Below are 15,913 nucleotides of genomic sequence, written 5' to 3' on the forward strand. Positions count from 1 at the left end.
TAATATGTCAGATCTAGAGTTCAGAATGATGATTCTCAAGGTTCTAGCCAGGCTCGAAAAAGGCATGGAAGATATTAGAGAAACCCTCTCGGGAGATATAATAGCCCTTTCTGGAGAAATAAAAGAACTAAAATCTAACCAAGTTGAAATCAAAAAAGCTATTAATGAGGTGCAATAAAAAATGGAGGCTCTCACTGCTAGGATAAATGAGGCAGAAGAAAGAATTAGCAATATAGAAGACCAAATGACAGAGAATAAAGAAGCTGAGCAAAAGAGGGACAAACAGCTATTGGACCACAAGGGGAGAATTCGAGAGATAAGTGACACCAAAAGATGAAACAACATTAGAATAATTGGGATTCCAGAAGAAGAAGAAAGAGAGAGGGGAGCAGAAGGTATAATGGAGAGAATTATTGGAGAGAATTTGTCCAATATGGCAAAGGGAACAAGCATCAAAATCCAGGAGGTTCAGAGAACCTCCCTCAAAATCAATAAGAATAGGTCCACACCCCATCACCTAATAGTAAAATTTACATGTCTTAGTGACAAAGAGAAAATCCTGAAAGCAGCCCGGGAAAAGAAGTCTGTAACATACAATGGTAAAAATATTAGATTGGCAGCAGACTTATCCACAGAGACCTGGCAGGCCAGAAAGAGCTGGCATGATATATTCAGAGCACTAAACGAGAAAAACATGTAGCCAAGAATACTATATCCAGCTAGGCTATCATTGAAAATAGAAGGAGAGATTAAAAGCTTCCAGGAAAAACAAAAACTGAAAGAATTTGCAAACACCAAACCAGCTCTACAGGAAATATTGAAAGGGGTCCTCTAAGCAAAGAGAGACCCTAAAAGTAGTAGATCAGAAAAGAACAGAGACAATATACAGTAACAGTCACTTTACAGGCAATACAATGGCACTAAATTCATATCTCTCAATACTTACCCTGAATGTTAATGGGCTAAATGCCCCAATCAAAAGACACAGGGTATCAGAATGGATAAAAAAACAAAACCCATCTATATGTTGCCTACAAGAAACTCATTTTAAACCTGAAGACACCTCCAGGTTTAAAGTGAGGGGGTGGAAAAGAATTTACCATGCTAATGGACATCAGAAGAAAGCAGGAGTGGCAATTCTTATATCAGATCAATTAGATTTTAAGCCAAAGACTATAATAAGAGATGAGGAAGGACACTATATCATACTCAAAGGATCTGTCCAACAATTTTATATCTATGCCCCTAACGTGGGAGCAGCCAACTATATAAACCAATTAATAACAAAATCAAAGAAACACATCAAAAATAATACAATAATAGTAGGGGACTTTAACACTCCCCTCACTGAAATGGACAGATCATCCAAGCAAAAGATCAACAAGGAAATCAAGGCCTTAAATGACACACTGGACCAGATGGACATCACAGATATATTCAGAACCTTTCATCCCAAAGCAACAGAATACACATTCTTCTCTAGTGCACATGGAACATTCTCCAGAATAGATCACATCCTGGGTCCTCAATCAGGTCTCAGCCAGTATCAAAAGATTGGGATCATTCCCTGCATATTTTCAGACCACAATGCTCTGAAGCTAGAACTCAATCACAAGAGGAAATTTGGAAAGAACCCAAATACATGGAGACTAAAGAGCATCCTTCTCAAGAATGAATGGGACAACCAGGAAATTAAAGAAGAATTGAAAAAATTCATGGAAACAAATGATAATGAAAACACAACAGTTCAAAATCTGTGGGACACAGCAAAGGCAGTCCTGAGAGGAAAATATATAGTGGTACAAGCCTTTCTCAAGAAACAAGAAAGGTCTCAGGTACACAACCTAACCCTACACCTAAAGGAGCTGGAGAAAGAACAAGAAAGAAACCCTAAACCCAGCAGGAGAAGAGAAATCATAAAGATCAGAGCAGAAATCAATGAAATAGAAACCAAAAAAACAAAAGGACAAATCAACGAAACTAGGAGCTGGTTCTTTGAAAGAATTAATAAGATTGATAAACCCCTGGCCAGACTTACCAAAAAGAAAAGAGAAAGGACCCAAATAAATAAAATCATGAATGAAAGAGGAGAGATCACAACTAACACCAAAGAAATACAGACAATTATAAGAACATAGTATAAGCAACTCTACGCCAACAAATTTGACAATCTGGAAGAAATGGATGCATTCCTAGAGACATATAAACTACCACAACTGAACCAGGAAGAAATAGAAAGCCTGAACAGACCCATAACCAGTAAGGAGATTGAAACAGTCATCAAAAATCTCCAAACAAACAAAAGCCCAGGGCCAGACGGCTTCCCGGGGGAATTCTACCAAACATTTAAAGAAGAACTAATTCCTATTCTCCTGAAACTGTTCCAAAAAATAGAAATGGAAGGAAAACTTCCAAACTCATTTTATGAGGCCAGCATCACCTTGATCCCAAAACCAGACAAGGATCCCAACAAAAAAGAGAACTACAGACCAATATCCTTGATGAACACAGATGCAAAAATTCTCGCCAAAATACTAGCCAATAGGATTCAACAGTACATTAAAAGGATTATTCACCACAACCAAGTGGGATTTATTCCAGGGCTGCAAGGTTGGTTCAACATCCGCAAATCAATCAATGTGATACAACACATTAATAAAAGAAAGAACAAGAACCATATGATACTCTCCATAGATGCTGAAAAAGCATTTGACAAAGTATAGCATCCCTTCCTGATCAAAACTCTTCAAAGTGTAGGGATAGAGGGCACATACCTCCATATTATCAAAGCCATCTATGAAAAACCCACCGCAAATATCATTCTCAATGGAGAAAAACTGAAAGCTTTTCCGCTAAGGTCAGGAACACGGCAGGGATGTCCGTTATCACCACTGCTATTCAACATAGTACTAGAAGTCCTAGCCTCAGCAATCAGACAACAAAAAGAAATTAAAGGCATCCAAATCGGCAAAGAAGAAGTCAAACTATCACTCTTTGCAGATGATATGATAGTATATGTGGAAAACCCAAAAGACTCCACTCCAAAACTGCTAGAACTTATACAGGAATTCAGCAAAGTGTCAGGATATATAATCAATGCACCAAAATCAGTTGCATTTCTCTACACCAACAACAAGACAGAAGAAAGAGAAATTAAGGAGTCAATCCCATTTACGATTGCACCCAAAACTATAAGAGACCTAGGAATAAACGTAACCAAAGAGACTAAGAATCTATACACAGAAAACTATAAAGTACTCATGAAAGAAATTGAGGAAGACACAAAGAAATGGAAAAATGTTCCATGCTCCTGGATTGGAATTATAAATATTGTGAAAATGTCTATGCTACCTAAAGCAATCTACACATTTAATGCAATTCTTATCAAAGTACCATCCATTTTTTTTCAAAGAAATGGAATAAATAATCCTAAAATTTATATGGAACCAGAAAAGACCTCGAATAGCCAAAGGAATATTGAAAAAGAAAGCCAAGGTTGGTGGCATCACAATTCCAGACTTCAAGCTCTATTACAAAGCTGTCATCATCAAGACAGCATGGTACTGGCACAAAAACAGACACATAGATCAATGGAACAGAATAGAGAGCCCAGAAATAGACCCTCAACTCTATCGTCAACTAATCTTTGACAAAGCAGGAAAGAAGGTCCAATGGAAAAAAGACAGCCTCTTCAATAAATGGTGTTGGTAAAATTGGACAACCACATGCAGAAAAATGAAATTGGATCATTTCCTTACACCACACATGAAAATAGACTCAAAATGGATGAAGGACCTCAATGTGAGAAAGGAATCCATCAAAATCCTTGAGGAGAACACAGGCAACAACCTCTTAGACCTCAGCCGCAGCAACATCTTCCTGGGAACATCGCCAAAGGCCAGGGAAGCAAGGGCAAAAATGAACTATGGGGATTTCATCAAGATCAAAAGCTCTTGCACAGCAAAGGAAACAGTTAACAAAACCAAAAGACAACTGACAGAATGGGAGAAGATATTTGCAAATGACATATCATATAAAGGGCTAGTGTCCAAAACCTATAAAGAACTTAGCAAACTCAACACCCAAAGAACAAATAATCCAATCAAGAAATGGGCAGAAGACTTGAACAGACATTTCTGCAAAGAAGATATCCAGATGGCCAACGGACACATGAAAAAGTGCTCCATATCGCTCGGCATCAGGGAAATACAAATCAAAACCACCATGAGATATCACCTCACACCAGTCAGAATGGCTAAAATGAACAAGTCAGGAAATGACAGATGCTGGCGAGGATGCGGAGAAAGGGGAACCCTCCTACACTGTTGGTGGGAATGCAAGCTGGTGCAACCACTCTGGAAAACAGCATGGAGGTTCCTCAAAATGTTGAAAATAGAACTACCCTATGACCCAGCAATTGCACTGCTGGGTATTTACCCTAAAGATACAAACGTAGTGATCCGAAGGGGCACGTGCACCCGAATGTTTATAGCAGCAATGTCTACAATAGCCAAACTATGGAAAGAACCTAGATGTCCATCTACAGACGAATGGATAAAGAAGATGTGGTATATATACACAATGGAATACTATGCAGCCATCAAAAGAACTGAAATCTTGCCATTTGCGACGACGTGGATGGAACTAGAGGGTATCATGCTTAGCGAAATAAGTCAATTGGAGAAAGACAACTATCATATGATCTCCCTGATTGGAGGGAGAGGAGATGCAACATGGGGGGTTAAGGTGGTAGGAGAAGAGTAAATGAAACAAGATGGGATTGGGAGGGAGACAAACCATAGGTGACTCTTAATCTCACAAAACAAACTGAGGGTTGATGGGGGGAGGGGGGTTGGGAGGGGGGTGGTGGGGTTATGGATATTGGGGAGGGTATGTGCTATGGTGAGTGTTGTGAAGTGTGTAAACCTGGCGATTCATAGACCTGTACCCCTGGGGATAAAAATATATTATATGTTTATAAAAAATAAAATTAAAAAAAAAGAAGTTACCACATCACCTTGAGCATAAATGCAATCATCGTCGTACTTAGAGACCTTCCATAAGTTAGTTGTTATTGTTCAATTAAAAACAACAATAACAACTAACTTATGGAAGGTCTCTAAGTGTGTATCATCTAGAAAATCCAAGATAGAGAATGTAATGGATCCTGCCTCTGAAATTAGATATACTATTTTAATTCTTAATAAAGTGTCTTTTTCCTTTCAACTAAAGTAATGTGCATTCTTTTCCATAATAAAGAATTAGAAAGGATGAAAATAATGAGTCTTATAATAAACCTCTTCTTGTCCAGTCTCTTAGCTGCCTAGGAAGCATCTTGGTTCAGCTATAGGCAAAGAAAGGTTTATGCATTGCGGTTGAAATGATTTAGGCCATATTTAGAGGATCATTGTGTGGGATCCCCAGCTAAGTGTTTGATAAGCAAGGCTGGCTTCTCTGTATAAGCCTGTGAGCTTTTCCACATTTCAGAGATGTACTATAAAACTCAGATGGCTGAATATATCCTTCTCTAGTCAATTAAATACCATTTCTGATCTATAAATATTCACTGCAGCTGGTGATACTGAATGAGTTCAGTTGATGGTTCAGCTGATGGATCACTTAGTTACAGCACTTTAAATAAGAGATGCAATGAATCTTATATGAAAAAGTATGCAACCTGGGAAAGTTATAACTATAACTATATCTAAATCTATACACACATCTAATTCTGGTAATAAGAGGAATAAAAGCTTATTGTAGACAATTTGGAAAATTTAAATCTCTCACGATGTAACACTTAAAATGAAATACTTTTTCACTGTTTTTGTATATCTATATACTTCCTCTGAACACAAAGAATCATTGTTTTGTATCATGTTTTTTTTTTCAAATAATGTACTCTCACATGCCATTAAATATTCTCTGAAAATATTGTAGTGGTTGAACACTATTTAATAATATAGTTGTACTTCAGTGTATTAAATGATTTCTCTAATATCAGACATTTACTCTTATAAACAAGACTGCCTTTCATTTTTTGTGCATTTTTTATTCTTTTCTTGAGAGATATTCTTAGAAGTAAGGTTCATAGAAGGAAATGAACTCTTTTAAGGTCCATGATATGTCTTAATGAATGAATTTATATCCCAGTTACAGTCCTGCCATTCAATGCCATTCAATGGCATTTAGTCTGATGAGTTGGATAGGTCCTTGGATATAGATACCTCCTTGAAAAATACACAGGTTTTGTGTGTGTGTGTGTGTGTGTGTGTGTGTGTGTATTTGTATATGTAATACTCAGCTTTTTTGGTGTATATTATATCAAAGGTCTTGTTCCATTTTCACTCAACTTCTTAAGGCCTTTCTATATAGTCATAAGAGACACTGCTTCTATCTGCTGCCTTTACTTCTCTGCCATTATAAACAACACCAATAGGAACATCTTCAAACATATTCCCTTTTGGATCTGTAGAAAATTATTTTGAAGTATAACCCAGCGGTGTAATCGGTAGACCAGAGGATTTTTGCATGGTCTTTTTTTTCTAAGGTGTGCCAGTTTCTTTTTATCAGTAGCCATCCAATAATATTTCCACCAATATGATGATATCCTTAATAACTTTTGGCATTATCTAACTTTCCAATTTTATGATGATGATAGTCATAAAGTATTACTTCACTGTTTTATTTAACATTTGTCCTGTTACTTAGTAAGATTTGGCATCTCTCCAATCCTAGTTAGCACTAGATTTTGCCAACCTATAAATTGCCTATTGATATGCTTTTCCACTTTTCTCTTAGATTTCTTTTCATGTTAGTTTGCAGGGGTGACTGGTATAATCTATCTTTTTCCTTTGTAGCTTTTAGCCAATGCAAATGTTTTCTCTCAGTCTGCCATCTACCTTAACTTTAGGTCAGGTACTGAAAAGATTTAGAAAACAACAAGCATTAGTAATGTAATTACTAATTAGTAATTTTTAATTAGTAGTAATTTCTAATTAGTAATTAGAAATTGTAATGCACAACATTCATGTTACTTGCTATCATAATGATCATCCATTCAGTCAGTCAGTGAATATGTATCAAACACCTGCTCTAGAAAAGATGCAATGATAAGCATTTTGAGGCTACCAGAGAGGTTAAACATAGACCTTGCCTTCAGAAATCTCACGGTCTCACATAAGAGATCAGACAAGAAAAAAAAAGAAGTATAGAAATGGAAAGTAATAAATACCTAAGTGAAATATTGATAAAGTAGTATGAGTCTGCAGGAGGTGGGTTGGCAGTTAGAGCAGGTATCCAGATGGAGAAATTTAATAAATTGTTGGAATATGAAACTGACTTCAGAAGAGATCAGAGTAATATAGTTTGGGGTAAGAGTAGAAGCTGTGAAATTGATGGAATTAACAGGGAGAAGCAAAACTAGAGTTGATAGATCCTTAAATAATCACTACCTTTCAGGAAATGGGAGAATAGCCAAGGAAGGGAAAGAGAAACAGTGTCTCAAAAGGTAGATATGCAGAATACTCTTGACTTGAGGAAAAAACAATATTGGGCATACTCAGGCATCGATATTGAGTATGTTTTTCTTTCAGAACTCATTAATTTTTTTGAGGAAATAAGTTAGAAATGCTGTTAAACTAGTAAGGAAAGCCTAGTTGCAAAAATTTGGGTTTCCCTGCACAAGATAAGGAATTTAACCAATAACAATAATATTATATATATAATATTATGTTATTTATATAATATTATGTTATATAATATTATATATAATATTATGTTATATAATATTATATATAATAAATATATAATGAAATATATTATATATTTATTATGTATAATAAATATATAAAATATAATAATTAGTAATAATATTATATAATAATAATTAAGACCTTACTTCTCTGAATTTGTCTTTGAGATAATGAACAAATGATATATAAGCCCACTTTATCTATCTATCTCTCTCTATATATATATAACTGCCTTGGGGAGATGAGCCATTGGGAAGCTTGTTTTATGGACAGGAAAGGGTAGGCAAAGAATACCAAGAAAGGACAGAGTCTTTAAATGATGATTCTGCTAAGGTTGACATATTCTGTCTTTTCAAATCATATCCTTAGATCCAAGCCAGTCCTTTTCAAGAAAGAGAGAATTGCCAGCCCTCACATTTTGCAGAGATTATTATTGATATTATTGTATTATTAGGTGATTATTGCATACAAGGAAATATGCTAAACCTTTCACATACAATATGCCATTTAATTCACTCAATAGTCTGGGAGAAGAATATACTATTATTATACACATTTTTCAGAGAAGCGAAATGAAAAGTGAAATCAATAACTGATAGAGCTAGCACAAAACTCAAAGTCTGAAGCCCATGCTTTTAGGAGAAGTACCACAGGATGCATAAACTACATGACCATCAGTGCCCTAAGAGACAGAACCATCAGTAGAGATTGAAGGACACTACACATTCTAGAAGTGATGAAGTGATTGGATGGTGAGAAGGAGACAGTGAGTGCAACTATCATTTCCAAAATTTGGTGGCAAGACTTTTGCGAGATACTGGAGAAAAGAGATTTAAAGGCAGTTTTTGTCTTATTTACATTTTATGGCCAAAGCTACTTGAATACAATTGTGGTATAGAAAAGATAGACTGGAGAAGTAGAATTGAAGATTAAATAAAAAGATTAAATTGATAGTGCAAGGTTCTAAAGGAGGGGAGAGGATGAAAAATCCTGAACACATGGAGGGTTAACTTGAGGAAGGATGCTAACACTTATGGCAGAATCACAGGAGGAGATGTTGGGTGAAAACATAGGAACAAATGATTGGATGGCAGTTGAAAACTTGAGGGAATGTGAGGTAGTAAACTATTTTCTTGGTAAACTGTGGGGCAAAGTTGTATGTTCAAAGTTGTGACAGAAGTAGAAATGCTGGCAATAAATTCTGTAAGGAATGAGATGGAGAGTCAATTAAAGGTGAGCAAAAAGAATACCGAGTGATAGAGAAAATAATGCTAAGGCTGGCCTATCAGTCAGGGTTTAGTTTTGAGTTGCAACAGAAAGTACTTCACCTATTTTAAGCAGAGAGAGATTTAATACAGGTAGATGCTTATAAATCTTTGGAAAGGCTGAAGTAGGCAACTCTGGGCTGAACTTCTGGGAATGACTCCCAGAACCATAGTGCCGCACTAGCTTGCCAGAAAAGCTGTGAGCTCTACCACAATCAAGAAGGAGGGGAATAAGGAGAGCATTGGTGAAGCACAGACCTCAGGAATATACCATTTTTTGCAGCACACAACTGTTGGCTGTAAAGTACCACTCCTCTTAGATTCACACCAATAGAGAAGAAATGATCCGTTCCTCTGACTCTCAATCACAGACAGTCCCAGAGCTGTAAGGGAGTCTGGGAAATATACTGTTCAGCTTTACAGACCGCAGCAGAGGAAGGAACACCAGAAGAAAGTTGGAGATGATATTGAGTGCCAAGTTATTATAGAAATAAATAATATGTATTTATGTAATAGTGTGTATTTACCAGTAGTCTGTACACAAACGTGGAGACATAGGTAGTTTGACAATGGAAAGATAAAGGAACAAAGAGATCAAGGTAACTAACAGGATTACTATAGAAATGGCTGATCATGTGGTCCAGACCAGTGAATGGAGGCCAGGAGAAACCAATGAAATATGAGGATAAGAATATACCAGAGAAACACTATGTTGATAATGCCTATTTTGGTTTTGCCTTTGAAAGGCAAAGAAGGGGTGTAATGAGCACATAGCATCATAAAGTAAAAAGCATTTGTGTTTTCAAGAGAGCTTAGTACTCTCAAATACAGCATTCTTGTCATGATGCTAGAGCTCTTTAATGCCTTACATGCACATTAGGAGAAACTGGTCAAGGCACAAAGGTATAATATATTCCAGAACACATGTTGGTTGAGTTATATCTTGATGATTTGTATACACATATAAAAGGAGAGAAAAGAAGAGGGAGGTGACGACACATACGTGGGTACAAATACTGTATAATTCCACCATTGATTTGCACACTTTCGTATATATGAGATTTACAGACAGATCACAGGCCATATGTAAATTCACGAAAGGATAAATGTTTAAAGGTGAGTTTGTTGCCACTGTTGTTGTAACGTCCTTCGGCTGTATTAAAAAATTGAGAGTGGATGCCTATAAGGAATCTAACAGGTTTTCTATGCTCAACTCAAATTTATATAGCTAAGAAGTAATTATCATCCTTGCACTCAATCTATTAGCATTTTTCCTTAGGTTTTTCTGTTTCTTACAAAAGGCATGTTGTTTTGTTTCTAATTCTTTGGGGAATGGGGGGGGAGGAAGGAAGGAGGCTTCAAATTCTTTAGATGCAGAAGATTTGACATGGGCTGTAGGTCTCCACTTCCTGGTGGCTTCCCAGCAGATGCCTCAGCCATGACTTCATTGAATTCCAGTTGTATGTCTGCAAATCTCTCCTTTTGTAAGATTTCCCTTTATCTCTGAAAAGAGGCAACCAAGTTTGCTTTCCTTTCCGCCAGTCTGCTTTGATTTCCTCCCAGTGCCTCCAAACGTCAACAGAGCACTCTAGGGGCAGTCCCATGTGTCTCTCAAACAAAATAAAGAAGAATATGCAGTGAAGATCAGAATGGAGTCACAGTATCTTCCTTCCCAACACCCTTTTTAATCATGCACCTAGTGCATGACTAAAGGTTCACTGCATGATTATGTGTAGAATAGTGCTCTAAAGACTTCAGACATAGAAAAATACATACTGGAAAGAAAATAAATACAATTTAGGTAACAGAAAAATACACTCACAATCTTTTTTTTTTTTTTAATCCAGAATGCAACTCCTTTGGTGAAGAAAGAGTACAAGAAAAAGCTTAACACTGAATCATTAAACGATGATTTTTTTCTCTTAATGACCACAAGGAGCAAGGAACAAACTGCTGTCTTTAGAGGGTCATTGTTTCGTGAAATACTGGTGGGATGGGAGTGTCTAACCAAAATCTATTACAGAGGCATGTATCTCTTATTACCTATAAATATTTGTCAATGAAGATGGTAAATAGACAAGCCATCTGGTGCCCCTGATCTTCAGAATTTGATAAAGTCTGTATTGTTATTGCTCAAGAGATTTTTGTTGCATAAACTCTGACATGCAGTATATATGTTGATGGAAGAGGAAGGTCCAAGCTAACTCAGAGAATTAAAATATGCAGGTGGGGGGAAACAAGGAAACTCGTCTCCTTTGACAAATGCGCAGTCCTTGGTTAACTTCTCATTAGCAGTCTGCTCACATCTCATTCCCATTAAGAGTATTCCGTTTTCTTTGTCTAAAGTGTTGAGTGGTTATGAATAGTAAGGATAGACTATCTGTAATTATTTTTTAATTATTAATGGTTTTGTTAGATCCTTTCACTTTTACATTACATTTCTGTTAATGTGAGTTAAATCAAAATGTACTTCAGTTTCCAAGCTGCTCCCCAATGTATTTTTCATTCTTTCATAACATTACTTCAGATTCCTATAAGGTGTCTATGATAAAGCTCGTCTTTCTGGAGCCACCCACACCATGCTAATAAGTTCAGGGACTATTTTATTCCGCAAATCCGTTGGCCATAACATTAGTCAACACCAAATTTCCAAATTCCCAATGGTACCCAATGTCAGAATCACAATATGTACAAAAGTAATTTGATCTTCACCTCTTCAAGCCTCTATTTTATTTAGTGTCTCCAGATGAAGGTCTTTTGGCACTTCCTAGATATGAAGATTCTCTATCAAATAGAGACCAAAGGACAGGAGACAATGAATGAGTCTGAAAGGAATAGGTATTCGAGGAAGAACCTAGTTAGTGTCCCGGGATTGTGGTCCAGCTAAATACCTTTAAGAGTAGCTTACTCAGGACGAATATTCTAGTATTGTGCCTTAGGAAGATAATGCTACTAAATGGAAAGAAAGAAAGAAAGAAAGAAAAGAAGAACTTCTCTGGAGAGAAGGGAAACAAGTCGACTTTTTAATCAATTTTTCCATCACCAGTAGAATAGCACTTCTTGATGGTGCACTATTCCCTCAGAGAAATGGTCCTGGTTTGTATTTATCAAAGGGCCTGATTTCAGAGCTAGTATTAAGCAATTCACAGAGACTCAAATAATAGCCCTAGTGAACAAAAAGAAGAGAGAACAGGTGAGGTTTTTTTTTTGTTTGTTTGTTTTTTTAAGCGACACACAACCCTTAGCACCAGGGATTCTTGTACCGTTGTAGCTGGTGACTTCTGAAAAGAAATGTCACTAGATCAGCTCTGAGCAGTGGGAGCAAAGGGGGACCTAGTGCAGTACAAAATTCCCTGCTGAAATGGGGCGCACGACCCCCACGGAATCGATGAAGGGAGCTAGATCGTAGCCAAAAGCATAGAGTTAACATACACTGCACCGAACACGAACGCTACTAAAAATGACTGGATAAATTATGCAGAGGGATTTCTGGATTTCTTTCAAGTAATTAAGTTTCGATTTCTTGCATTTATTTTAGTTCCAGGAAGCGCAAGGCGCCATGGATTGCAAAAGTCTTCATTGATTGTTCCAATGCTTTAAGTTTGGTTTCGTGACTGGACTTAACTTTGGGACGGGGTAAACACAAGGACCCAACAAATTCACTGCGAAGAAAAACAACAGTTTCGCCGGGGCAAGTAAACACACGGGTGGTGGCTGGTGGACTCAACGCGGAGGTCTCTCCCCTGCCCTACTCCCCCGGAACGTGGCCCGCCAGAGGGGGAGGGGAGCAGCATCTGTGCGTCTGAGCGAGTGTGCGTGAATGTTAGCACACACGTGTCTGCGTGCGTGGGTCGGTGAGCGTGTCTGGGTGCTTGGATCGGTGAGTGAGCGTGCAAATTCGCGCCCCCGCGCTCTAGGGAGCGCGGAACTGAACTGGATACCGAGGACTGAACCCTTCCCCCTGGTAGATTTTAATTTCTTGGCGCCTGTTGTGTTTGCTCCAAAGCTCGGTCGACTCTAGAGGGTCCAATCAGCTGTCCCCGCGTGCGCGTTCCTCGCCACACTCAGCCTCAGCATACTTACCAGGCGGAATCGTGAAGGCATCTAAGAGCCTGGCAGGCATCCTGCGGGCCTGGGGCTGGCTGTGTCCCGTGCCCCGCTCCTCCCAATCTGCATTTTTTTTTTTTTTTTAAAGAAATTGAGCTCCGCTTCTTTTCCCCACTCGGGGAAGAAGGAACGGTTACTTTCTTTACTGCTGTCCCTCCTCTCATCCCCTTGTCCCCTGCCCAGCCACCTTTCTCTGTCCGGAATTACCTAGAGAAAGCTCCGCGTGGCTCCTTGGTTTACTGCAGGCCCCCGGCCCAGTCGCGAGTCTCTCCCTACCCCGCCAAAGTGCGCTCTCCAAAGCCCAGTTAGCCACTTGATTTTGTCCCCTTCCCTTTGCCTAGCTGGGAGGTTTACGAGTCCTAATTTCAATCTAGAACGGCCTGGGGAGTGCCGGAAACAGAGGTTTCCGGAGACACGTGCTGAATACTGGCAACGGGAGGTTGCCAGAAGGTGTTTAGCCAGGAAAGCACCGAGAAAAGGCTGTCATCGGACAGAAGGGGCGCCCGGCATCTTTGGACAAAAGAGAGACTACTTCAAATCTCTAAGTGAGGGGTACTTGGGGCTCACGGGGAGCCAGCGGAGACAGAAAGTTAGAGAAAAACAGAAGAGCAGCGTGGACGTGATCGGAAAGACGTTTGAACAAAGCGCCCCCACCACTCCTCCAACGTAACCCCTGTCTCAGGCCGAATCAAACCCAGGAGAGCCCTCCTTCCGGGGCATTCCGTTCCGTGGCCAGTTCGCTGGGCGCTCCCAGGAGTCTCAATTTCAGGGGTATTCCCCCCCCCCCTTTTTTTTTCTTTCATCTCCTGGAAGAGCGAGGCCACGGAGGAGTTTAATCACCCCTTACCTTTCTGCCCCAAGCTACAGAGTCCAGAGAAAGCTCAGAGGGTCTGATTTTATTCAGAATCCGGAGCAGAGTGACTTCCTTGAGGAGATACCATGGGGGTACACTTATCCTTTCCCTCTTTCCTCCCCCAAACCTTGTCTACCTGAGATCGAAATGGTGCATGAATCGAGTCAGATCTGTCCTTTAAGAAATCTTCCCTGTAGTCCAACTCAATTCTGTGTGAAATACAAAGAAATCACACTGCCCTTATTAGATTAAAATTTAATAAAAACACATTAGGTCCGGTAAAATATGAATGCACAGCTTAAAATTTTAATAGTACATTAGGACCCAGATACAGGGTAGGACAGTGATTTCTCCCCTTGGGATGGCTACCGGCGGATTTCGGGGTCGTGGGAGGGCGCCTACTGCAGGGACGCCGATGCCGCTGCCGGAGAGCTTGGGTGGAACCTCCAGCGACTCGTGGCCCGCCCAGAGGGAAGCTGGTCACATCTGTCTGCATCTGGCAGCGTGTGGGACAGAAGCTATTGTCAAACAAAGAGGCTTGGTGAGAAGAAAGGCTTTCCTCATGTAGTCACACATTTGATTCATTTTCTATTTCTCTGCTTTTAAAAAATCACTTCTCTGTTTTCAGTAGGTCTGTAGAGATGCAGGGGTGCCAGTGCAGATAGCTACTTGGGTTTTAAGAGTGAATTTTGAGGTCATATGAAGATTTTGAATATTGGGCCGCTCACTCATACCCCTTGAGTCTGTCCCCAACTTTCCATTCTTTAGATGCCTCCCCTACCTGGACGGCTGGAGTCTTCCTCGGAATGCGGCTTCCACATTCTCTGGAGCACTTTGCAGCAATGCCTGTGGGCAAAACCAAAATGGGTTTTATTGATATCACAATGAAGTTGGTATTCTGGACACTCCTGGAAGGAGACATCGCAAAATTGCAAATCCTGGTGATTAAGGAAGAATGGCATTTTCTCTCTATTACAACACAATCACTGCTGTTTATTTTTCACTATAAGTGGGAAAAGGAGAGATCTAACTCTGCTGCGACGTCCTTTCTTTTTTTTTTTTTAAGTATGTGTTTTCTAGGGCTAATGGAATACAGGTAAATACACTCAAATTGCTCAGCTACATATTAATTTATCTCAACTTGGCAATTTGAATACAGAGCTTCCCCTTTTTCCTGTCTGGGTTTAAATGTCACTGAGAAATCTCTGAGAGATTAAAAAAAAGTTATAGTAAGTTAATTTAATGATATATGGATTTGAGCCATCAGGACTGTATTCTCTTGGGAGTTGTCTTGCTTAAAATAGTTTTAGTTGATCAATTCCATATCGAACAAAGTTTGTCTAGTCATTTCAACAGTGTCCTCTTTATTTCATGAATTTACTATACTACCTTATTTACCATATGAAGTGGTGACAAGTGTTTAGCATTTTGGAGATCAGTTGTCAGTTGCTATTAAAATCAAGATTAATTCATATTAACGATATGCATTTCTCAATACTCCCAGGTGACAACATACATTAAAACAACTATTGCAAGTAATTAAGCTCAATGAAGGGGGAGGGGACAGGGAGAGGTTCAAAACACCCCCAAATATTTGATTTTGCAATCCAAGTTCAGCAGACTGTTGCCACAATAATGCTTGGGAAACTCCTCAGGGTTGCTTTTCACTTTACATCTAATTAGGCACCTAATGAAAGAGAAGAATTTTTCCCCATGTGGTTTTTCTCCTTGATATTCTTATGCTTTTATTTAAACACATAAACACACTGTTTAGGAGGTGCAATGCTCAAGTTTCTCCTGTGATTCAGTTAGTGTTATAATCTGGGGGGGACGAGGTAGATGTGAGCATTTGTCTTCCTGGTATTTTCTTCTTCCACACTCAATTTAGCCCTATGGCCCTTACACAGTACTGACAGAAAACACACCCCAAATATTTA

The sequence above is a fragment of the Lutra lutra genome, chromosome 2, assembly GCF_902655055.1.
Source record: "Lutra lutra chromosome 2, mLutLut1.2, whole genome shotgun sequence".
In the NCBI taxonomy this organism is placed as follows: domain Eukaryota; kingdom Metazoa; phylum Chordata; class Mammalia; order Carnivora; family Mustelidae; genus Lutra; species Lutra lutra.